This window comes from Pseudonaja textilis, chromosome 2 (genome assembly GCF_049901715.1).
Source record: "Pseudonaja textilis isolate UNSWEBS1 chromosome 2, rPseTex1.2, whole genome shotgun sequence".
Taxonomy (NCBI): Eukaryota; Metazoa; Chordata; class Lepidosauria; order Squamata; family Elapidae; genus Pseudonaja; species Pseudonaja textilis.
In genome coordinates, this window is record NC_141991.1 from 69,220,616 (window position 1) to 69,247,253 (window position 26,638).

The 26,638-nt window shown below is 37.1% G+C and overlaps 1 protein-coding gene across 2 annotated transcripts in view; it reads right to left on the minus strand.

The window, feature by feature from the left end:
- SGCD (sarcoglycan delta) overlaps window positions 1-14,982 on the minus strand; it is a 322,572-nt gene extending 307,590 nt beyond the window's left edge. For both annotated transcript variants that reach the window (XM_026696668.2, XM_087924232.1), the window contains exon 1: window positions 14,860-14,982. The gene's annotated coding sequence lies outside the window, so the exon portion shown is untranslated. The remainder of the gene's footprint in view (window positions 1-14,859) is intronic.
- Window positions 14,983-26,638: the final 11,656 nt, after the last annotated feature.

The following is a 26,638-nucleotide window of genomic DNA, read 5'->3' on the forward strand; positions in this document are numbered from 1 at the left end:
CCTCTTCTTGGACTCCATAAAAATATGCAAAGATGGGAGAAGGAGGGTTACATGTCTGCCAAATTTTTATGTCATGGCTAATATATTGTGAAATAATACTTAAAAGACTGAAAAACTAATATTTGTGTAGATCAGGGGTGTCAAACTCATGTCATTATGGCAGCGTCATGTGATGTATTGGGACTTTTCCCCCTTCATTAAACTGGGCATGGGTGTATTCTGACCCAAGCCTTGTTCAAATCAAACAAGAACAAAGTATGTATAAAAGCAAACCTTCTTAATGCGGCACTGTGAATTATGTGCATTCACAGCCAAGTGTCATATTGTCCCAGATAAGAGCAAGCCCTTTCAAGGTTGTGAAAGGCTGCCAAGAACAAAAGACTAATTGCAGATAAATATCCAAAGCCGAAAGTTTCAAAAAGCAAAGCAGAGTAAGCAGGGTTTCAATGAGGACTCTGAGTAGAAAGAACTTCTTTGTTTCCTGCAAAGAAGCCAACCCCGAAGGCTGACTTTTATCCTTTATGGGAGGGGTCATCACCTTCCAGCCTTACTCCTAAGTTGCCTGTGTTGCTTCAGCTGCTCTTTCCTTCAAGCAGCCCTACACTCCTCTTCATTATTGCTGCCAGACTCCACAACCTCCAAAGGCAGCACCCCACTCTCCGATAGTCTTGGTGCCATCCCTGCATTACATGCAGGCCCCTTGTCTGAGTCCTTGCTGTCAGAGACCTCAGACGTTTGCACCTGCTGCCAGTGAACCACAACAGGGTTTGATGCATTCGGCTCATGCAGTAAAGTACAGCTTCTTGGGACATTTTTTTGGCATCTGCAAGCTATTTCAAGTGTATCTGCAGGGCTCTGATAGCAGATAACTTGTCTAAACAATAGACATAAAATATTTTCTTCTTACAAGTTTTCCCTTAGGGAGAACTCAGACAAACTCTTTTTTCTGGTAGAAATAGAATCTTCCATCTTGGATTAAATTGCTCAGGGCTGAAAGCAAGGAGCATTCATGGATGATGGCTCATGCAAAATGTAGTCACCGAACCAGTAGTAACACCGGTTGAATCCCACCCCTGCATATGATCCCACCAGTTCTTTGCTACAGGCAGATGGTAGTTGTGACACAGGTTCCAATGGACTATCTGAATGACTGTGTTGTGACACTGTTTGTAGTCAGCCTGAGCGATTGTCTTGCAACAGCTCAGTATGAGATCAATAGTTTCATCTGCTTCTTTGCAGTCTGCATTTGGGGTCATCAGCAGATTTTTGTATTCTGGCTTTGATTACATTTGCTCTGATGGCATGTTCTTGGGCTGCAAGAATCAGGCTTTCTGTCTCTTTCTTCAGTGTTCCATTGGCCAGCCATAACCAGGTCTTTTCCTTATCTACTTTTCCTTGGACCTTTTCAAGGAACTGTCCATGCAGTGCTTTGTTACACCAGCTGTCAGCCTGAGTTTGCATTGCTGTTTTCCTGTATTGATTCTTGGTTTGCTGCACTTTGAGCAGCTTCCTATTGTTGACCTCCATCTAAGCTGGTTCAACACAATTATTGTTGTTGTTGTTGTTGTTGTTAATCATTGGTGAGATTCACAGCCTTTGGGGCTGGTTGGTAGCTCAACAGTTTGAGTCCCATCCAAGGACCTAGGAACTGTTAAGGTCGCGTTGGAGGATATAAGCTGTTTCAAGTAGGGTGGTTTTTTGTAGAATCAGGGTATTCAAGTCTAATTAATTCAGAATTTCCAAATAGCAAGGTAGCCATTTAGGTATTACTCCAACGGCTCCAATTTCAATTGGGATAACAACAATTTCTTTTTCCAAAGTTGCTCAACTTCAATTTGTAAGTCCCAGAACTGTGTGGTTTTTTGTTGCTGCTTGTCTTCAATTCATGCATCACCAGGTATTGCAATGTCAATGAATCAAACCTTTTTATTTTCAACTATTGTTATGTCAGGTGTGTTGTGGGCCAAGTGCCTGTCAGTCTGAATTCTAAAGTCCCACCAGATCTTGACTTTTTCATTCTCCAGAACTTTCTCAACCCGATGTTCCCAGTAGTTGTTACTATACTCAAATCCAAACATCATCGTCGTCATCATCATCGTCATCATCATCATAATTATTATTAATTCTTTTATTCATTAAACATGAAACTCAATAAACTGAACATTTATGTTCCAAGTAGCACAGTTTTTTACAGTTCCGCTGGTGTTATTGCAGGAAGCTGCAATTTGTTCATCGGTTTTGTAAAATTCTTGGACATGGTACCAAGTGCCCCAATGACAATAGGTATCACTGTTACATGTTTCATCCATAACTGTGTAGTTTCAATGGCCAGGTTGTGATATTTCATGATTTTTTCCAGTTCTTTTTCTTCAACTCTGGTGTCTCTTGGTACAGCAGTATCAATACATTGTATGTTTGGCCCTTGACAACCATAATATCTGGTGTGTTGTGTTCCAAATGGTGATCCGTCTGTATTCGAAAGTCCCACAACAGTATTTGAAAGTCACCACCTCATTTTCGACAACTTTTTCCACTTTGTGTTCCCATGATCTTTCGGATACAGGCAGGTCTTACTTTTTACATAATGACCAGTGGATTAATTTAGTAACTCGATCATATCTAACTTTGTAGTCAGTTTGCATGATTTTGCTACACTCACATATTAAGTGTAAAACAGTTTCAACTTTGTCATTGCAAAGTTGGCAGTTTGGATTGTCAGATGATGATGATGATGATGTTGACACAAAAATGACAGTGTACACAGCAAACAAGATAACTATGCTTCCCAAGCATTTAGGACTGTGTGATGTATCAGCGGATTATGCAAGCAGATCCTAGTAAGGTGGCCTTCTGCAGCTGACCAATGGTGATCTTGTCAGCGCCAATTGTTTTTAAGTGCTTTTCTAGGTCTTTAGGCACAGCACCCAGTGTGCCGAATACCACTGGAACCACCTGCACTGGTTTATGCCAGAGTCTCTGCAGTTCAATTCTCAAGTCCTGATAGCTGGTGATTTTTTCAAGTTGTTTCTCGTCTATTCTATTGTCACCAGGAATGGTAATGTCGACAATCCACTCTTTTTTCTTCTCCACAATCATGATATCCGGGGTATTGTGTTCCAAAACTTTGTCAGTCTTTGTCAACGCTGTTGTTGTGTTGTTGTTGTTATTATTATTATTAAATAGGTCATAAGTGAGTACTAATAAATTCATTCATGTACAAATAGAAACTTTGTCTTTTTTGTGTAACTGAAACAAAAAGGTACCATTAAAGACACTGCCTGATTCAGATAAATGTTGGAGATAAAATATTTTTGTTACTGCAAATAGTTTTGAAAAGGACTGATTCTAGATGCTATTTCAAATACTAATAATGTTCCTGTTTTTTATAAGTTGCCTTTCATTTGATTTCCACATTGTCAGGAACATTACATTTTTTCCATGTTTTCCATCTCTTTGTTCATCTTTACTACTGGATGTGGCAGAATTACTATGGAGGAAGGAGAACATCCAGCTCATTTAAGGAATCAAAGGAGTCTCAGCAAGCATTCCATATATTATTAGTGTGAGCTCCATTCAATGAGCTATTTTATTTATTTAATGCTCATTTGAGTTTCAAAATAAAACATTAACAAAATGCCATTTAAATTAAAATACCAAAACAAAAATAAACTGTTTTAATCACAGCAATTAAAATATAAATAATCAAATACAATCTCCCTCATTAAAAATGCATTCTAGAATGGTTACACTGCATGATTAATTAAATGGTACTTTATTTTGTGAAGTTTTTTTTCTGTTTATTTGAATTATAACATTTTACATGTGTTGAAAAAGGGGAGCTTGAGTTATTAGTGCTCTCTGAGCTTATGCCTCTTCTTGCAGATGTTCTACTATCAATTTACGTAACTTCCTACCCTGATGATAAAACATCTACAAGAAGAACAGCAAGCTCAGAAAATGCTAAGAATCCAATTATTCAATCTTGAACTACATATAGTCTCCTCCATTACAGTGAACTTGCTTCAAGAGATTCAAGATATGATTAGATCATATGGGTCAAAAATCCAGCACTGAAAAAAATGGGAGGATAGCATTAAGCAAATACATAATTAAATTAATGCATAATTAAATTAAATCCCTACATGGCTTGGGATCAGGTTATTTGATGGACCACCTTTCCGCTTGTTTGATTCTGTAGTCATCACCATGGGATGGGGGTAGGGGGCTAAATTGGAACTTTTAAGTGTGGATTTTAAATATTATATGCCACCTGGAGTTCCTGCATGTGAGTTGGGTGGCTATATAAATTTGTTTAATGCATTTGGGGGTGGTGGTAAGTAAGACCTTCTACAATCTGATAAATTGTGAAAGATTCATGGAGATAATACAGAATCGCAATAATGCCTCATGAAAAGCAAATGTATGAAAGGCTAGCAATTCCACATAGATCAGTCTTCACTAGTAAAACTGGCAGGTGTTCCTTGGAATAATTTGGAAGTTGAAATGGACTTTGTACTAGGTAGTTAATTGCAAAAATCATGAATAGTTATCACTTCAGAAGTAAAGATGTTATAGAAACTTAACAAGTTTTGGCAAATTCCTGAAAACAATGGATTAATTTTTCTAAAAATTAGAGAGAAATGGAAAGAAAGCATCAATCCTTAGCAAGACTATAAATAAGCTATTCCCTCCTCCCAACAGTTCTGATTTACCAAATGATACCAAAAGACAAGCAGCTTTTGCAGTCAAGGATCAGTTATTCTTAGAGGTAAGTGTCATCCTTGGAGAAAAATTACAATCAAAACTGCTAAAAGGCATTCCAACAGCATCTGGAGTGCAATATTTAGCTTTTCAAAACACTTTTTGATTGCATCTGAAGCCTGGACTTTAAAAAGTTACTGCAGTCACCAAATGGCAAATGTATCAACAGAAGGCTCAAGGAAAGCAGAAAGCAGCAAACAGTCAAAGTAACCTCCCTTTTATAATTTGAATATGTTAATACATTTAACTTCTATTGAAACTTAGGGGAATAGAGTTGGATAGAGTATCACTATCCGCCAAATTGTTTCCTTCTTGTTTTAGAATGCAAGTGGGTTTATCTGGTGTCTGCTTTTCATTTCTATTCTCAGCTATTGTGATGTAAAGCTGGAATATTTAAAGCTGGAATAACCAAAAATCATTCCTTTTTAAACTGTTCATGCTACATGCCCAAATACTATTTCCTATGGATCTGGAAAACTTTGTCCCTTTTGACATAGATAAATCTATACATAATATAAATGCTTGTCCGTTTTTTTTTTTTAATATATATTGCTTCCTGCTTTTGCCTATCCTTTATCAATTCACTGTTTTGAAGTTTCCTGACATGTAATAAATAAATATCAATCTATTTTTTGCTAGCTGTACTGAGGTCATATATATTTGCTCTGATCTAGCCCAGATTTTGCCACTTTATTAGAAAAATATCATTGAAGGCTTGCTGAAGTCCAAGTATACTATTTCAAAAGAGCATTTAACTGATCTACTAAGCTAGTAACTTTAACGTAAGAGAAGATATGGTTAGTCTGAACTAATTTTTTTCATAGCAAATCCATAATGACTTTTGTTAATTGCATGTTTTGTAAAAACTTCACAATGAATTTGTCCCTGAAACTTATCAACCTGAAACAGGTTGCAACAGTAGTTAGAGCATAAACTTGGATAATAGTCATATTAAAGGGCTGCCCATAATGTCTAAACTTATCCATTGTCTTTTCCTTCTCTCATTTTACACATTGAATTTTCCTACTCATGTTCAACATATGTGAATTTCTGCTTGATGATCATTCCCTCCTAAAATCAATTAGTTTTTATTTTGTCCATATTTGCTTTTCTTCTTTCTAAATTTCAAGTTTTCAGACCCATACATACTATTGAAAAAAATATTGCTTAAACCATGGTGGTGCAGTATTTAGAATGCAGTATTTGCAGGCTAATTCTGCTGATGCCAGCAGTTTTGTTCTCACACACTCAAGGTTGATTCCACCTTCCATCCTCCCCAAGTGGGTAAAATGAGAAACCAGATTGTTGGGGGCAATATGCTGACTCTGTAAATTGCTTAGACAGGACTATAAAGCTCTGTGAAGTGGTATATAAGTTTAAGTGCTGTTGCTATTGCTTTTCTGATGTTTGATGTTACTCAAAATGTCATTTTTATTAAAGATATTCTCTATCATTGCCTGCTTTCACCCAAAGGATTAATCTTCTCTTTATTTCTCTAGCACACTATCTATCATTGTGCATTATTTAGCCCAAGAAGAGGAAAAATATTATCTTAATTTATCATATACAAATACAAAGTTCTATGAATATTTTCCAACTGTTTTTCCATCCGTCCAAAAACAAACACCTCTGGTCTCAATTATGTATTAATCTTTAAAATAATCAGAATTAGTTATAATCTTAAAGATAATTTTTATAAAATTATTTTATAAAATATAAATCAAACAAATAGTTGATATATGATACCAGGGAGATAGTCTAGAATGTACAAAGGAAGTTTAAATATAGATGGACATGTTAACAAGAAACATCCTTTGGTGGTCATATAAAAAGGCTAGAAAATGTTGAATTTAAATAATACATTAAGCTTAACTTCTTTACTATCAAGTATAAATTTTCTAAGCCTATAGGTTGGCATTACTTTTCTCTTTTTACATGATTTTTTTGTGCTATTCTTAACCTTTATTTTCAGCTAATAAAATAATTTCATAGATACCTATTTATCAAAAATGATGAGCATTTTGATTTCTAATCTGATTTCAGCTATCATCTCTTCCAGTGTTATAGTTGTTATTATACATTTGCTACCCAGGTTACAGAGACATGGGAACAATTGCATCTTTGTCTCACTCCCATTAATATTTTAAACCATTCTATTCTCTAACCATGCTTTCCTGATTACTTGTTCCCCTAGTTATTTGTTCAATGCAAAGATTCTTCAAAAGATTCTTTAGACATTTGGACACATCCAGTAGCCTAAGCATCTTCCTACATTCTGGCATTATGTACACAACTGAAGGGCTTGCTTTCCAGTAAGCAAAGTAATACACCTTTTCATGTTTTTATTTCTTCAGCCCCTTATTAGTTTTTGGCTAGCTGTGTGATCTCATGTCTCTCTGCCAGGTATGATATCCACCAGTTCATTTAGCTTTTCTGTGCATGAATGGCTCTATTCCTCTTTGTAAGAGCTTATGCAAAATTTTGCTTGTGTAGAGGATTAGTACAATTCTTTTAATAATTGTGCCTTTGCTTTTGTATTCCCCTGTTCAATATAGGTGTATTCACTGGTCTTTTCCATTCACTAGGTCAGAGAGTTTGTTTGATATTTGTTGACATGGACCAGTTAATTCTTTACTGCCTTTTGTCTTGCAACTTTAAACAGTTAATTGCTGTTTTGTCTCTGTCTGTTTGACAGTTGGCCTATTGTCTCTCATACATCACCAGCTATTGAAATTGGTCCCCCAATGTATCGTCTCTCTACAAAAGTTTTTGTCATTCTTTAATCTATTTACAAAATGTTTCACTGTCTTCAAATATTCCTTTACCATAGGCCTTTATCAAATCAATTCTGTGATTACTGTTGGAAGTTTTTATCTTTGCTATACATTTTTTCTTGAAAAGATTTTTTTTCTTTTCCTTTATTTGTTATATTCCCTATTGACTTTCTTCATTGAACTATTTTTCATCTGCCTTATTTGATACTAGAAATCTGTGTTCACTTTCTGTATTTTCTTCATGTAGTCTAAGATTTTCAAGTTCTATCTTTCTGTAATTATAATGATAGCTTATCCAGAAAGCCATTTGGAATTTTCCCTATCTGAAATCTGGGCAATTTTTTTCTGCTTCAGTTTTCATAATATTGTTTAATTTCTCCATAGTTTCTCAGATTTATTTTACATAATTATCTCTGCTAAATCTTTACTTAAATTGATATTATCATCTGACTGTATGTTAATATGGTCTTATCTTATTAGCATATTTTTGCCTTTAATTTTCCAGTGCAGCAGCCATCACTCTTTCATCATCTCTTCTGCATTCTGCACCTGGAAATTAACTTAATTGCATTCTTTTTTTTCTGGTTTTCTATTATGTGGTCTTTTTGAATATGTTATTCATTTGTGAACATTTATTTCTAGTATCTCTATTTACATTGCTTCAAAAACATAGTAATAAACAAAGAAATATTTTAGAAAAACACAATTAACATACCTCCTGTAGTATTGCATTTACATAAACTATATCTTGTAATTATAGGCTCTTCCACTTCTCCAACTTTTGTCTTACAATTCCTCATTAGTAGTTGTATATTTCATTTTGATATTTCACATGGACTCCTGAATAGCATATCATCTAAATCTCCGAGTTAGAATAATATACTCAAGTCTGTTTAAATTCACTTATTCTTAAGATCCCCGTTAACTTTGCTTTGATAATTTCAAGTTTATCATATTTTATATTTCAATAATATATTGTTCTTTCAATACTGCCTGTTGTGATGAGACTTCCTAGTAGCTTTGATCTAGCTATATCATTATCTCCAGATCTAGTTTGAAAGTCTGATGGTTTTCCACAATAGCTTAAGGAATACTTTCCAACTGCGGTAAGGGTCTCATACTCTGATAATCACATTCTTTTAAACATTACTGCTATGTCTACTCCATTTTTTCATCAATACAGAAGTGGTTTGCTATGGCCTTATTCTGGGTGGTTGGTTTCCCTCATGTTTGTCCTTTGTGAATTATTTACTGATTGCAATCCACAGACTCCGTTCTCTTCTTTCAACTATACTGAAAAGAACAGTTACTAGGAATTCTTACTTCTAAGACAGAGGCCACTGAAGGAGCTAATTTCATTTTCAGCTTCATATCACTTCTAGAAACTGGGAATATCATTTTCAGCTTCATATTACAGAAAATATCATGACCTTGGTATGTATGACTCAAAGAATGCTGAATTCCCAATGATATAAAAAAGTAGAACAATAAGATAAAAGAACAAAAAAAAATCCATAAGAGTACAAAGTTCTATAGCAACTCATCAACCACCTAACCCAATGCCCAGGAGAACAGCAAGGTTTTCAGTGATTTTTCAGAATCATCACAGACTGTGATAGTATGTGGGAATGACCTTGGGAGAAAGGAGGAAGAGCCACAGACTAGTCAACCATAATGCAAAAGGTATCTCACTCCAAGAAGAAAAATGCATGAGGAAGAATTTCAGAAGGGATCCTACCTATTTTTCAGGAAAATAAAAGAGAGATGTGCTTTCAGATCTGTTACTGTATCCCTACAATAGTGTAAGTACTCGGTTTGTGCTTCTTGTCTAGACTACCTCAAAGGACTGACATACAATCAAGATCTCATTAGGCATTGTTTATATAAAGAAACTTGAAGCATACTCACTCTGCCAAATTTCACTGGCTAAGCAGAAACTATTAGAAATAGGCAATCCATCAAATAAACTGGCCCTGTGCCATGAAAAGCATATACCTTTAACTGCACTAGGAAGCTAATGAGCAACCATGCAGCTTGTAGAGCAGTAATGTTACATGAGCACATTAAGGTATTTCCATTATAACCCACACTGTTGCATATCTGACCACCTATAGCTACTCATTGGTCCTCATACACAGTGCAGTGCATTAGTCCATTGTTGACTGAGACATTCCAATCAAAAAAGGCACCACTGGCATGCTAGATGAATCTGTGCAAAAAGTCTCTAAGCCACAGCTGCTACCTGTTCCTCAAGGTGGAGTTGTGAATTCAAGAAGACCTGCAACACACACACACACACACACACACACACACACACAAAATTGTGCATACAAATTGGTCAGAGATGAAATGAAAACCACAACTCAAACTCAAAATAATCTGAAGGGATGTACATGAGAAGGCAAAGTAAAATGCAACCATACTTGCAAGTATAACAGCCCATAAATTTTGATGGGATGACTCTGATTCATGCCTAGGAAGGAAGTCAACTGACAAAGAACCTGTCAGAGAAGATTAATTAACCTCTTCAGAGAATTTTGACTAATCCCAAAAAGTTAGAAAGGGGGAATGACACTCTTCCAGCATAAAAGACTGCAGCTGAAAGCTAGTTTAGGAAACTATAAATACATTCCAAGAGAAGACCATAACAAAATGAAAGAATCTTTACATTTTTTTTTCATTTATCACCTAGAACAGGGTTCCCTAGCCCCCAGGCCACATCCCACCGCTTGTGCAGCCCAGTTCCCCTCTCCCCTGCCCACCCAGATGCCATGTTGCAAATGTTGGGAACCACTGAACTAGAATGCTAGAGACCTGTGATGGTGAACTTATGGCATGCGTGCCAGAGGTGGCATGCAGAGTTCTTTCTCTGGGCACACGAGCCATTGCCTCAGCTCAGCTCTGCCATGCATGCACGCGCACCTCTCTGAACACCTCCCACTACCCAGCTGGTCTTTGGGTCTCTGTCATGCATGCATGGGGGGCACACACGCAGGGGTTGTGTGCACATGTGTGGGAGCAGGGCACATGCGTGGGGGGCACATGCGTGGAGGGTTACACATGCATGCTCGGGGGTCATAGGGTCACATGCACATATATGGGGGTTGCTGGGGGGTCATGTACATATGCATGGTGGCGCATGCATGGGGTGTGTATGTGTGTTGCATTTTAGGGATGCGCGTGCACACTTTCAGCACTTGGTACCAAAAAGGTTAGCCATCACTACTATATTTGCAATGATCATATCACAGACTACTTTTATAAAACCTTTCTATACTTCTTGACACATATAAAAATATTTGCACAATTTCTGGTCTTTTGGAATTCAAGATAACCATCTTTAGTCCTTGATTTTTAATCAGGCAAAGTGAACTGCTGGGGAATTATTTTATTAATATTATATTGTTTTCTCCAAGTGATAGGCCAAGACCAATCTGTAATTATTCTTCAGATATCATTTGCCCTTTGTGTGAATGACAAATCTCATTCAGCTCATTTCAACAGAACCTAAGCGAGGAAGAAAATACTTTGGCATCGGCCCTGATGATGATGTTATCCATTCGGCCATCTTTGACTGTCGGTTATTGTATGGGCCAGAGCTCTCCCATCTCTTTCAAACCTGCACTATTTGTTTGAATTGTTTTATGCTCTGGCTGGTGTCAGCTTTGATAGTCAGCCATCGTGTTCTCTGACAGCCTGGTGTCCTTTTTCCGCTAACCCTTCCTAACATAATTACTTTCTCCAATGAATTGCTCCATGTGACATGGCATGGCATTGGCTCTACTAACATTCAAAACTTCAGAACTGAAGCAAAAGTACACTGTAAATGCTTTACGCTACATGCCGCAAAACTAAAAGGCTAATCACATGACCAATTTCTGTGACAAGAAACATGGAAAGGAGAAAGAGGAAAAAACTAATATTTACCCAAGCCACTTTTCAATTCATTTGTAAAGCTGTCCATTCTTAGAAATATCTTCTTTTTCATACGTCATCTCACAGGATATAGCTAATAGCTATATCCTGTATAGCTGTTACTCATACTATACAGTTCCTGTATTGGCATGTCTAGCAGATGCCTTACATCTCAATTCTATCCACGTCTGTTCAAATATCCCCATGAATTAAATGGGCTTTTCTCCCCCAGTTGTGATACAGTTTGACTTATGACTGGAACCACTTGCTTGATACAAGTGAACAGAATGGAGAAATCAGTTTAGGAATCATTAAAAGTCATCTGAGGAACAGGTTAAAAGTAGTTATATTGAACTCCTCTCATTATAGATGTTCACAAGTCAAAATAATAATTCTGAAATAATATAGTTCTATTAGGAGGAGAAACTTAATGAAAGCTGATTGAAAAAGCTTTAGGACAGCTGCTCGTATCAGAACTGAGTCTAATAATGACATTAACAAATACCATAGTTTTACAGTGACAGGAGTACATTAACTTGTGTGCCCCCATTTTAAATAAATGGACTGATACTACTACTCGATAAAATATATATTCTGCTACTATTTTAAAATGGATTCTATAGCAGGGGCTGTGGAATAAAGCAGCATTGCAGAGCTAAATTCAGTGATGTTTAACGGCTTCCAAAAGGAGGAAAGTTATGTGAAGAAATTATATTTCTAAGGAAATATAAACACCAATGAATATTTAATATTCTTTAAATCTAGAACCTAGAAAAAGTTATCTGAAAAGATGTGTTATGATGCGCAACTTTTATTTTATTTATCAATTTACATGATACAATTTACATAGTAACTTTGGGGAGTTTAATGAAAAGAAGAAGGAACATCTCTAAATTTAAATATTGCATCCATCACAATTTCAACCTGGGGTTAGGTTGTGGGGAAAGGGAAAATAATTTCAACTACAAATACTAATCTTAAAATACTATTGTTCTCACTGCTCAGCAGAATTGAAATTGTTTAACATTATTGACAAAATACACAAATCAATTTGAAAATAAACTATTTAGAAATATATATAGTGCAGTATTAGAAAAAAATGTATAAATTTTCTGTTTTTAATTGGATTATACTGAAAAAATGACACATTCTTCACACTTATGACCATTGCAGCATCCCCACAGTCATGTGATAAAAAAAATCAGATGCTTGGCAACTGATTCATATTTATGACTGTTGCCGTGTCCCAGGGATATGTGATCATCTTTTGTAAGCTTCTGACAAGCAAAGTCAATGGGGAACCAGATTCACTTAACAACCATGTTATCAACTTAACAACTGCAGTGATTCATCGAACAACTGTGACAAGAAAGGTCATAAAATGGGGTAAAACTCATTAATGTCTCATTTCACAACATTAATTTTGGACTCAATTATGGTCATATGTCAAGGACTACCTGTATAAAATGCAGTGCTAAAATACAATATAACGTTTAAGCAAAAAAAAGTAAAAATAACCATTGATCAGTTGCATTGGTAGAAACTCTGAAGGGGAACTAAAAATGCTTCACTTTTTACTTAAAAAGTTAAGTACAGATGACACCCAACTCTTTCTTTTTGTGAATAAATGCAAAGGCATAATACAGGTGAAACTTGAAAAATTAGAATATCATGCAAAAGTTCATTTATTTCAGTAATGCAACTTAAAAGGTGAAACTAATATATGAGATAGACTCATTACATGCAAAGCAAGATAGTTCAAGCTGTGATTTGTCATAATTGAGATGATTATGACTTACAGCTCATGAAAACCCCAAATCCACAATCTCAGAAAATTAGAATATTACATGCATTCAATAAAACAAGGATTGTACATAGAACAATATTGGACCTCTGAAAAGTATAAGCATGCATATGTACTCAGTACTTGGTTTGGGCCCCTTTTGCAGAAATTACTGCCTCAATGCGGCGTGGCAATAGCAGCCTTCAGCTCTTCTGCATTGTTTGGTCTCATGTCTCTCATCTTTCTCTTGGCAATGCCCCATAGATTCTCTGTGGGGTTCAGGTCAGGCGAGTGAGTGGGATTGAATATATGCATAAAGAGCAGGATACTTCTGTTATCATCAAAAACTCGTGGAGTGTTGTTGTGAATGATGGTTACAATAGTGTAATTAACAAACACTACACATTTTTTATATTCTTATTACCTTACAGTTTACACTATTACTCATTCCAACTACAGAATCTTAAAAGTCATAGCAAAGATACTGTACTTTTAATGAAAGATTGTAAATTTTATCCTTTGTTCCATATGATTTTGTATAGTGACCTCCTTTCCTTTGCAGAAACGTATCCCAACCTTCCTATATGACATTTGGAATACATGTTTTCCTTAAAGTTTAAGTTTGGAGCAACTGTTGTTGCTACAAATTTCGTTATAAGCATTTGTTGCAAACCCTGGAATTTAAAAGAGAAATTCCTGCACTGGTTTTGTCATTGGGCAGTTGGATCGTCTTGTAAATCTCATTTCCCTACAGATTATGTTCTATTCTTGTAAATATATATCTATACTAGTTTTTTTATACACACACAGACACCCCTGATTGTATTGTTCGTGCTTGTAAGTTTTTTCTAAATTGTAAGAGAATAGATTTACAGTTAATGAAATTTCCATCTGAATCCCAACCTCAAATTATATTAGACAACCTCTGAAATTACTTGTACTAGATTGTCCTGTCCTGAAGCTAAACTAGACTGGAAAATCTCTGCAAATATCTGCCAGTCAGAACATTTTACATGTCCCAAGTAATGATCTTGATGACATGTTTTAACTAGGACAGAGAAACGTAGCTTCTTATTTGAATATGTTAGCTTTGTTACCCCTTATTGCAGTATTAAAAATCATTCCAGACTGTCTCTCATAGTATTTCCAAAAGGACAATCTTGTGATTCTATCATTTTCAAGGAGCACTTTACGATTGCTCCTAAACAGGCATAAAAGCTTAAACCACCCTCTCTTCCTTTTCACACATATTGCGCATATATCCAGAGAATTTCACATGTGTATCATCACAAGCTTTATTCTTGTTTGTAAACCCAACTGGTGAATGATAGTAACTGAAGCATTTTACAGCTACTGCTCTAATATTTGGCTGAAAGGTTATTTTTTAGGTTCTGTATCTCCTATTACTTCGCTGTCACTTTACCTCTGCCTCGCTTTCATTGGCTGATTTAGCTTCTGTAACATTCAACAGTTGGCAAAAATCACTGACAATTGTTATTTCACAAATGAGGAATACTACTGTACCTCTGTATCCTTTATTTGCTAGCAAAAGCCTCATGAACAAAGCAAAAGTTAACAACAGTTCTGTTTCCTGTCACATTCCCAGCGCTTCACAGCTGTACTTACTTTGAGATGCTGATCCACTTGCCAGACAAAGGGATGATTTCCAGCCATACTGTGGGAATTACGTTGAGTGCCAAAATTTTCTAGAGCAGGAATGCTGATTAGGTCAACAATCAGCATTAGACCTAAGAAATGCAAAGCAAGGTATCCGTTAAACTGTTGGAAAAGCAAGTGCTGGATTTAAACTGCAGTAGGTATAAAAAGGACTGTGGTCTCATGTGGACTGTGGGCAACTAACTGCTTCAGGTGGCATCAGCCTAGTGTGCAATAAAGATTCTTATTGAGCCGTGTTGTGCTGAGCATGCCAGTAGCTTTTGCTGAGTTCAAGCCGAGGAGCCTGATACATTCACTGAGTTTGCAAAATCCCTTCATAATCCAATACAGCTATTGCTATGAAAGAAAGGGAGGGAGGGAGGGAGAGGGACAGAGGGAGAGAGGGAGAGAGAGAGAGAGAGAGAGAGAGAGAGAGAGAGAGAGGATGTTTAAAAGAAATAAGAAAATGGCTCTTTGAGTGTTTAAGGTTGCAGACCCTGGGTTAGGTAAACACCATGGTCATTAAGTGAACCTTGTGGTCATTAAGCAAACACTGGTTGTTAAACAAGTCCATTTTCCCCATTGGGCATTTTTAAATGGAAACGAGAAGGAATTGTTGGAAACAGGCAAAAAACATAGAAAACCTCAGTCACAAGACTGTGTGGGATATTGTAACTGGTCATAAGTGTGTGTGTGTGTGTGTGTGTGTGTGTGTGTGTGTGTGTGTGTGTGTGAAATAAAAAATATTTTCTGTTCATTACTGTTTAGTTTGTTACTGCTTTAGTTTGGAGACATTACTATTTTAAAAAAATGGGAAAGAGTTCAATTTTAGCAGACAAAAGTCTGCTAAAATATATTGGCAGTTAAATCCAGGGAAAAAAATGTTCAGGCTCACCTAAATAAGTAACCAAAAAGACTACTGAATTGAAAGGTTTACTCACCAGAAGATCTGTGTATAAACAATGCAAGAATTCTGAACCAATAATTTGTCCTGGAAATTATACCTTTCTTCATTTATACCTAGTATTTCTATTTACTGACTACTAATATTCTTCAGCAACATCATATATTTATTATCTTCATCATCATTTCTAGATTCAGTCATTTCAAGGCTTAACTGTCATGCATTCAGTGATTCCAGTCCACAATATTTTATGCTGCTGTGAGCTGATGATTCTTTCATTATTGCAGCAATAAAAAAGGCAGCAAAATTAATAATGTCCATAAGTAATCAACTGGAACATTCAGTTACTGTAAGACAAGCCTAGGTTCTAAATTAAGAAACATTCATTTATTTTCTGTAGAGCCTAAGTGCCACCCTTTCCAGTCAAACCATTCAGGAAACATAATCAGATCAACTAATACAAGTTTATTATAAGGCTACCCTTTTTTTTAACAGCTTAAGAAGTTAGGGAGGGTCCTTCTAATTCTCTTTCTCTCTTATTAGGCAGCTCCAGGCTATGCTCTCTCCTATCTGACATTTCCCTTGGCATCATCCCTTCCCACTATCTCCCAAAGACTTTCCCTTGTACCATTATACTAGGTGACACATTAACAAAATGCCTGCTATAGTAAATGCAATTGCCTTATACACTCAACAGGTGTGCTAATAAAGGTTATATAACACAGTTCAAATTAAGTTGTTGGAATCCAATATTCTCAAATTAGCAAAGTTCAAACATCAACACACACAAACACACATGAGTAGTAAGAGTGGCAAACTCAAAAAAGCTCTGAGCTAATTACCATTTGCTTTCATTTAACAGCGTTACTAGGGTTCAACAGGACCCATAGAAAATGCTTTAGGGGTATTCCGTTTCCCTATTCTTGCCTTATTGACTTCCCCTCTGGAGACATTTCTCTCCCCATCCCTCTTTCTCTCCCTTTCTTCAAAGCCTTCTCTCTTCTTTCTTTCTCTCTCCTCTTTATTCACCTTCAATTTTTATTAAAGGGAACTTTGTTCACTTTTTCCTTTAAAAACATAGATGTGTTCCAGGAGCAAAGCAGCATTTGCACATCTTTATTTCTCCAAAGGGCCTCTTGTGGGGGGGTGTCGAGTGACAGCTGGACAGTAACTCTGCTGACTATTATTTTTATAATTACTTTTAAAATGTTTGTGGTGCAGAATGAGAGAACTTCTCAGCTACAGGACCTTGGACGTGTGCCCAGCAACTCAGCCATAGCAGCAAACTGCTTTCATGACCGTTAAACATCTAAGGCACAATCATAATCTGTTGTTACAATCATTACATATCTCTTCTACAACTATGAATAGGTCATAACTCCCATATTTGCCCACCATCACCTACCCCTGATGTGCCTTTAATCTGTTTACATTTATTACTTTTCACGGAACACTTACCTCAATGGTATTGCACTCTGTTCTAATGCCAATGTGTACAGGTTAACAATGCAGCAGACTATTTGCCCTAGCAGTCATAACTCAAAGGTAGGAGTCACTTGATGTACTGTTTTAACTATAGCTGAAATGTGTATAGTACACACTTTCAGATATTCACTTTGAAGTCAAGTTCTCTCCTGGGAACTATCTTAACTGAAAATAATGCCGCTGGTGAATCAAAGACACTATTGTGGTGAGAGACAATTATTAAGAGATAAAAGGTATCATCATTATTATTGCAAACGGGACCGGAACCTGTACATAGATATTCCCAAATCGAAAGGTGTTTTTTTTTAAAAAAAACAAACCTAAAATATCCTAAACTTTAAATAAGAGAGCATAACAATAGATCCTGCTAGTTTTTTCTCTACACATGGTTATCTAAAGGGAAAGGCAAGCATAAGAATAAAAGAGATACAATTAGTGCATGTATAATACATAGATGTGGGGTGATTGGAAATATGGGCTTTTCCATACGTACATCAGAAGGAAATTCATGGAAATAAATGAATCCTATAAATAAGACTTTGGCTACTTGTGTCTAGTCTGTGGCATTGAAGTGGAGCAATGTTAGAGGGGTGGTAATGGTAGGGAGACAGGATGTTGGAAAGGAGGGGAGGGAGGCAGTGGGAAGCAGTGGGGAACACGCCAGCATTGCTAGGGATAGGGTTGCAACAGATAGGGCATGGCAGCAGGCCCTCCACAACTGTCCCAGTTTCTCATCTGGCCCCTTGGGAAAATTAATTTCCCACTCCTCTGACCTCATAATTGTTACAAAAAGAGTCTTCACAGTGTTTCTTTTCTTTTTTTTCCAGATGGAAGAGCTTTCGGATATCTGTAATTTTTAAAATAACAAAGATGCTAGTTAATAGAGGTAGCCCTTGAGTTACAATCGTAATGGAGCCTGCCTATTTGACTCTCAAGTCGGGACAAACGTTAAATGAACTGTCTCAACCAGCCATCCCTGCTCTCTCCAGCATACTCATTAATCAAATGTGTGGGTCACTAAGTGGAGCAGGGATGTTGCAGTGCTGGGGGAGATCCTGGGAGACCTACTGCAGGCATAAGCCCACCTGCCTTGGGCCTTCCCAGGCCTTCCCCAGCTCCTGAGATATCCTATGTTCCACTTCCCCCCTTGGGTGGCACAGTTGATTGTCTCATCAGCAAGAAAGAGCAGAGAAGGAAAATGCTGGGGGTGCCTAACTTTACCAGTTCTGTCACTGCCCTTCCTCCTGCCAAGGTACCCCTGCTTTTCTGGGGCAAAATAAGGACTGATTCCCTAGCCTTTCAGAGCTTTCTACTCTGATCAGTTGGCCACTGATCAGCTGGTTTCCAGAAAACTGCTAACCTCTCTTGCTTCTTCCTACCATTTGGGAAACCAGATCTTGCATGCGAAGGCAGCAGCTTTGGGATGAACTTCTCAAAACTTTTCTCTTACTTTAATCCCCTTCTTCCTCCAGAAAGCCACATTTCTTCAATTTAAAAAAGAAGAGTTAAAAGGGATATTCTTCTTGATCTTTGCGCATGCGCATGCAAAATGTAAAATCACTGAACCGGTAGTTACACCGGTCGGATCCTATCCCTGTTTATAGCCCAATTCCCTAATGGAGACATGTTTAACACATTCCTCCATAAAGTAATCATTTAGCAGCTTGTCAGGGCTTTAATTCTTTTTGTCACATAGTTAAATATAGTGGTCTCAAAGCTGAAATTGCCTCTGATTTTCTTTTAGATGAAGTTATTGTTCTTTCATTTCTTCTTAATCATGCTTTTCTATGTGTTATCAATGCTATCAATATATTTTAAAAGAAGGTTAATTTCAAATTATGCTATCCCAAGCTATAACATCAGATAGCACTTCTGATGTAAGAATAACTCTATTTAGCCTTCCAGTCTGGACTGGAGTTTCAAAGTTCTCACGTGGTTAGGGAACTGAATTTCTCATAGGAAGCCTTACACCTCAGTTTTGTAACAACTGATTTGTATGCTACATAACAAACAAATCCCACTAACATTTTGTAAAGAAGATTCAGCCTGAGTAAGCCTCCTCAGGGAAGCCATGCTTTAGTGAGAACTGCTAACACTCAGAAAAAATAGTGTGAGATTCCTCATGCCATTACTTTAAATACACTGCTCAAAAAAATAAATAAAGGGAACACTTAAACAACACAATGTAACTCCAAGTCAATCACACTTCTGTGAAATCAAACTGTCCACTTAGGTAGTAACACTGATTGACAATCAATTTCACATGCTGTTGTGCAAATGGAATAGACAACAGATGGAAAGCATAGGCAAGACATCCCCAATAAAGAAGTGGTTCTGCAGGTGGTGACCACAGACCACTTGTGTCAGCAGTTCCTGAAAGATGAAGGCATTGATGGTATGGACTGGCCTGCCTGTTCCCCAGACCTGAATCCAATTGAGCACATCTGGGACATTATGTCTCGCTCCATCCATCAATGCCACATTGCACCACAGACTGTCCAGGAGTTGGGGATGCTTTAGTCCAGGTGTGGGAGGAGATCCCTCAGGAGACTATCCGCCACCTCATCAGGAGCATGCCCAGTCATTGTAGGGAGGTCATACAGGCACATGGAGGCCACACACACTACTGAGCCTCATTTTGACTTGTTTTAAGGACATTACATCAGAGTTGGATCAGCCAGTAGTGTTTTTTCCACTTTAATTTTGAGTGTAACTCCAAATCCAGACCTCCATGGGTTGCTAAATTTGATTTCCATTGATAATTTTTGTGCGATTTTGTTGTCAGCACATTCAGCTATATAATGAACTAAGTATTTAATAAGAATATTTCATTCATTCAGATCTAGGATGTCTTATTTTTATGTTCCCTTTATTTTTTTGAGCAGTGTAGTTTGAGGCCATACAATCCCCAAATTCCTTACTTCCATTTATATATACAGACCCTCACTTAAAGCTCTTAATGCAGAGATGGGGTCATGTTAGGATGTCACCTTCCCATGCCATAAATACAAGAAAAAGCATTTATGAAGAAGCTTAGAATGTTTTAGTTCTCAAACAATTAAGCAACAGCTCTCCTAGCCTAGCTTCCATGATTTGGAATGGGCTTAGAGGAGAATCAGAAGGAGTCTGGAAACTCAGCTCTCTAAAAGAGCTATATTTAGTTTGCAAAAAAGGAAGAGTGAATGGAAACATGACAGTAGTCTGCAAATATTCAAAGGCCTGTTATATGCAAGAGGAATTGGGCCTGTCCTTGACAAATGAAAACAGAACAAGAATCCTGGGTTGAATTAAGATAGGAGATTCAGGTTGAATTTTACAAAAAATATTCTATGTAGAAGTTACACAATGGATTGCTCTGTTTATAAAAATGAGGTCCACCTCTGGTTTTCAAATGTCATGAATAGTTTAGGCAGAGGTGGTATTCAGAAGGTTCTGACCAGTTCTGGAAACAGTAGCGGAAATTTTGAGTAGTTTGGAGAACCAGCAAATACCACCTCTGATTGGATATTTTACAGTATCTTTCCCCTGCCACACCTACCAAGCCATACCCACAGAACCAGTAGTAAAAAATTTTGAATCTCACCAATGGTTTAGGGATTCATTATTGGAGCAGGAATTGGATTGGACTAGGGAGATATAAATTTCTTTCCAACCTAAACATTCTATGTTTGTTAAGACATACAGAATTATTCAGTCAGCCTAAACAAAAATGATAATGAGGTCAAGACACAAGAATACATTTCAAATCCACTAATATCCCAACTGCCATTACTGACTGGATTCCATTACTGACATATTGAGCAGATAAGTCAGAGGGGAACAGAAATGTCAATTGAAGGATTTTAAGAATAGGATTTACGTGGGAGATCTTATCTATTAATTTTCAGTTATACACAGGTTAAACTCCTGCAATAAATTGGAGCTATGTTTTATTCCAATACCCTCATTCCAACTCAGATGTTTAAAACCTTAGCTTAAAATATATATTTATATTAGATTCTCAATGCCTGAGCTTCACTTCTGAAATCTTTAGTGACCTAGCTTAAATTTGTCACAAATGGGTTTTCATTCTTGCCGTGCTCATTGCTCCAGGATAAACTGAAGATATGTAATCTGGATTATTCAATGTGATTGAGGACCTCTGAGTATCTCCATTGCAATAATTTGTTGTTGTTGTTGTTGTTGTTATTATTATTATTATTATTATTATTATTATTATTATTATTATTATTATTTCTTTTATTCATTAAACATGAAAATCAGTCAACTGAACATTTAAAAATGCATCACAGATATTATTGTTGTTGTTAATGTTGTTATTATTGTTATTATTATTTTTCTTCATTCATGAAAGGCTAAAAAAATTAAAATATTGTTCTGTATTTATGCTTGCAACTAATAAAAAAACCTGAGCATCATAACATAAATAGAGGAAAACAACAAACTGTCAGATTAATCTGGGAGTTAGATTCTTCTCCAAGGTGACCAGACTTAATCATCTGTCTTCTGGAGACCCTATTGCCAGAGCTTGTCAGGACACTCATTTGTCATATGCCACCTCATACAGTGGTCCTTGAATTGTACATACACATTAAAACAGAACAGTAATTCAACAATCATTCTTCCAGACATGTCAACTGTGAAGTATATAATCTAAAATAACCCAAGCCAGTTTTTCTGAAGTGCAAACAAGCAGTTGGTATGCATAAAAAAAAATCCGTAAGTGACTTTCAAAAAGTACTGCATCTGCAATGAGAGAAATACTGATGTTTGAATGAGAATTCCAGAGGGGTTATCAGAAATGTTAAGTTTTACATATCATTTGTCAATCTTACTGCATTAGCAGCTTTTAAAATATACTGACAAGACAGAATAATATTTCTTCCTGTTCTCCTTTTCTTTCTAAATAAATCCCATGTCAACTTTAATTACACTGTCAATTGCTTTTGTCCTTTAAAAAGTTCTTCTTCTCTCAGCAAAACTACAATCAGGGTAAGAGAATCTATATCTTAGCTTTTTTAATAAAAAAAACCAGAGACATAAGCTCATTTTACTTTATCAAAGTTCAATGGTTGCCTTATACATAAATTGGAAAGACATCCAAGTTAGAATAGGAAAACATACAAGTAGTGGTCAGCTTGTGACCATTCGTTCAGCAACAATTCAGAGTTCCAATGGCACTGAATGAATGATGGTTTACAACTGTTTCTGGATATTCTGGATTACAAGATCCCTGCAGTCATGTGATCATGATCTCGAAGCTTGGAAACAAGTTTGTATTTCTGACTAGATGCCAAGAGCCCCATAATCATATGATCACCATTTGTAACTACTCCGAACTGCACAGCACCTCTCATGTGCTCTCTTACATATTCTGCATATATCCTCCCCAACTGTCCCTAGGAAGATGCCAGAGCCCCAGTTACGTACCTCTTTCAAACATGACCAACACTTTGCCTGAATTTTTTACCTTGTAAAAACCCAGGCTCTGTCTGGAAACCCCTTTGGTACATCAGTTATCTGAGGTGAGCTGAACATGCCCCATCTGCTCCATGGAGAAGGATGATGCCAGCAAGGCTGAACACCAGCCCTGTCAAACTAAGCACAAGAATGACAAAGAACAGTTCAGTCAGTGTTCACTTCTTTATTTGCTTACATGTATCAGACAGAATCTTGCAACTTCTTACAACTCTAATCCTAATGGGATGTACCTGGCAGATTCTAAGGAATGGTTATCCTTCTACTTCTTGGGTCCTCTATACACATCTGGATAGGCTGTGTTGCCTCTTCTCTCTTCCCTGCTTCTGGAATGTACCCCCTACTTCCTGAGAAACTGTCGCTTCACTAAAGTCCATCAAACCAACTTCCCCTCCCATCATCTCTCACACTCCCAGAGTGATCTGTCCATAGCAAATGATTGATGTAAATGTCTTCAACTACCAGATCTAAGATCATGTAGCAGATTTAAAATAATAATTTGCTTTAAAAATATAGAGAAACAATAGCAACTCTGAAAATATTGCTAATAATGGACAGCTAGAATAGGTGGAGAAATTATAAAAGCAATTTCTGGGGAGAATAACAGAATTTAGAACTCTTGCATCTTCATTCTCAGATCATATTTTCATATTTCTCACAGAATTTGTAGAGTGTGTAGCCGAGATCATGGTAACCTTGGGAACACATCACTAGTATGACATTAATCTGACCTGTTTTGAACAATTTATTTTTTCAGTAATTAAAGACTTTGTCATACTTTCCAGCAGCTACACACTCGGGCACTAAAAGCATCATAGATTTTTAACAGACCAGAGAACAACCCTGGACTGCTACAACATGTGGAGGAGCCAAACTGGTCATGGACTTTATAGTAAAGCTCCCAGACAGTTTTGAATAAAGAGACTGGATCCTCTCAGCCATGTTTGCTTTTTGTTGGGTTTGTCAGTCGGAACATTGACATCAACCCAGAAAAATGTATTCACACAGCCATCCTAACATTACTTAATTGATTATTCAAAAAATCCCTTTAAACACCAGGAAAGCAGACTCTGGTTAAAACATAAATTCCAAACAATAGAAGTAGTCTGATAGTGGAATCAATTAACCAAAGGTATGATCTTGGGGTTAGCCTGGTTTACCAAGTGCTTTGTAGAAGATAAACTGACATAGGTATGTATCAACTGGACAACAGAATGTCAAGCAGCCTTTGAGAAGCTTGACAGTATGCTTATATACTGAAATAAAAGTTGAACATCCATTTGTGGCGATGCTGTAATTTTGTGTCCGTGAACGGAATAGGGGTTTGGATTCAATAATCTATAGATTTTTTCCCCCAACTTTGTGTGATTCTGTACACTAAATTCTGACCTGAGGATATATAAAACAACAACATACCATGGAAATCCTCAACATTAAATGCATGGTGACTTAACATGGTGATGAGGAGGTGGATGTGACACTATGTATAATGTCGAGGGGCGGAATGCAAATCTTTAAACTATTGATTCTGTGGGTGTAGCGAGGTGGGCATGGCTAGGTGGTAATGTGACTGGGTGAGCGTGGTGGGTTTTTTTGGCCTACTAGGCCTCAGGAAAGCCTCCTGGGAGCAAAAATGGGGCAGTGGGGGCACAGTTTTTGCTTCCAAGTGGCTTCCCTGAGGCCCAGTAGGCAAAAAAATAAAAAAAAATTTTTTTGTCTACTGCGCCTCAGGGAAGCCTTCTGGGAGCAAAAAAGGAGGTGGGGAAGCACAGCTCCCCCTTCATCCCATTTTTTGCTTCCTGGGCCTCAGGGACGAAGCGGTACAACAGCGAGGGGGGTAATCAGCTGTGCCACATGATTTAGATTAGCTAGAAAGCAAGAAATCCAATGATTTCCTGCTTTCTAGCTAATATAAATCACACGACACAGCTTATTTTCAGAAAACAGCTGATTGGTGGGGGGAATAAAGTAAATACCTTGATCTTCAGGGCAAACCGGTTCTCCTCCAGCTGATCTTCGGAGCTACCGAACCGGGCCAAACCGGTAGAATCCCACCCCTAATAATGTCAGTGAATACTTACTTGTAACAGGTACCATTTTGTTATTTATATAGGAGCTTCACTAATAAGCAAAAATCTTGCTTGAATTCCCTCTACTAAGATACGTTTAAAATGCACTTCCTAACTCATTCTAATTTTCTATTGTAATTCTTCAAAAACTCTGCATCACACTTAAGAAACAGATTCCCCTGTAGTTAGAGCATTCATTTTTTTACACTTACTTTTTTCTTTTGCATAGGGAGATAAGATACCTAAGCCCAGTCATTTGGCAAAGGTGCTACTTTCACATTAAATGAGTTGCACAGCCACTTCATATACAATCCCTGGCCATATTTAACTTTTCTCCAATTACACTTTTAATACCTGCAGCCTTACAATTTTTCAACATTCTCACAGCATGTATAACTTCATTATTTTCTTTAATTTGGACACTATTTTTATAGCATTTGTTTCAATTCTGCTGTTTAACATTTCATTATCATTCTCACATAAATTTCTAAATAAGTCCTTCGGCACTTTCCATACCAATTTTTAAATAACTTCTTCCATCAATAGCACAATCACTTTCTTGCTTTGTTCATAACCAGGGGTGGGATCCGACAGGGTTAACTATCGGTTCGGTGATTTATGAGGTTTGGTGATTTACGATGTGCTTCCCTGCATGCTGTGCGTGCATGCCTGTAAATCGTCATCAGCACACTGCGTGCAGAGAAGCAGCCTTTGAAGAAGGACTTTTTCCCTGCTTTTTTAACTGCAGCTGTGCCTCCTGCGGCAGCTGAAGTTGAAAAAGCAGGAAATAAAGGTCAGGTAAGAACCTGGCCAGATGGGCAGGCAAAAACATCAGCAGACATAGAACCGGTTCTATGTCTACTGCTCTTGAGAGCTACCGGTTCTACAGAGGTGAACAGAACCAGTAGAAAACCACCCCTGTTCCTAACCATCCATTAATAACATTTAGCAGAATAATATTTCTCCTTGATTACATTCAGCATTGCACAACGTTTCCCAAAATTTCATCTTTGTTTGTTCCATTATCAGTGTTTACTGAAGCATAGCAAACATCAGCAAGCTATGGATTCCATCTTTCCCACATATCCATAACAACTTAGATGGCATTAATTAATATTTTCAGTAATACAGTTTTACCCTTTTATTCACATTACTTTTCTTCTTGTTGTTGTTATGGTCTCACAGTTACCTCAAGGTTTTCAGAACTCTTCACTGGAAGTAAGATTGGAAATAAGGGTAGATAGATTGGAGACATGAATCTAGAAGAGACAGAAGTGAACGCAGATTACAGGTAAACTGAAAAAAAATGGACAAAAGTGAAAGAAGACAAGAGAGGATATTTGGATGTCAAGCAACAGATGCAACTACATCAAGAAAAGATAATTGGACAGGGTCTGATTGAAGATACCTAGAAATATCTTACATCATCTTCCTACTTTTCATAACAATCTCGCCCCTTTCCCCAAGTCCTTCTCCAAGTAGGAGAGGCACCAAGTTATCATCAGCATTTTATTGTAACAAGCCACTAATGAGCTGAAACTTTTTATCATTTAGCAGACTTAACGGGGATAGCAGTGATGGAGAACATGATTGAGTCAGAAGAAGAAAATGACATGTCTCCATTGGATGTTAGACAGTGGAGCTGATTCAAATAGGAAAAAAACTATAGCAGCGGATGAAGGAAACAACATGGGAGACAGGGATAATGGCTGGAGCAGTGAAACATACAGAGGTAAATGCAAATTAAGGCTAAGAGGTAAATGCAAATTAAGAACAAGGACAGATGGGAAAAAAAGAGCATAGAACAGTAAGG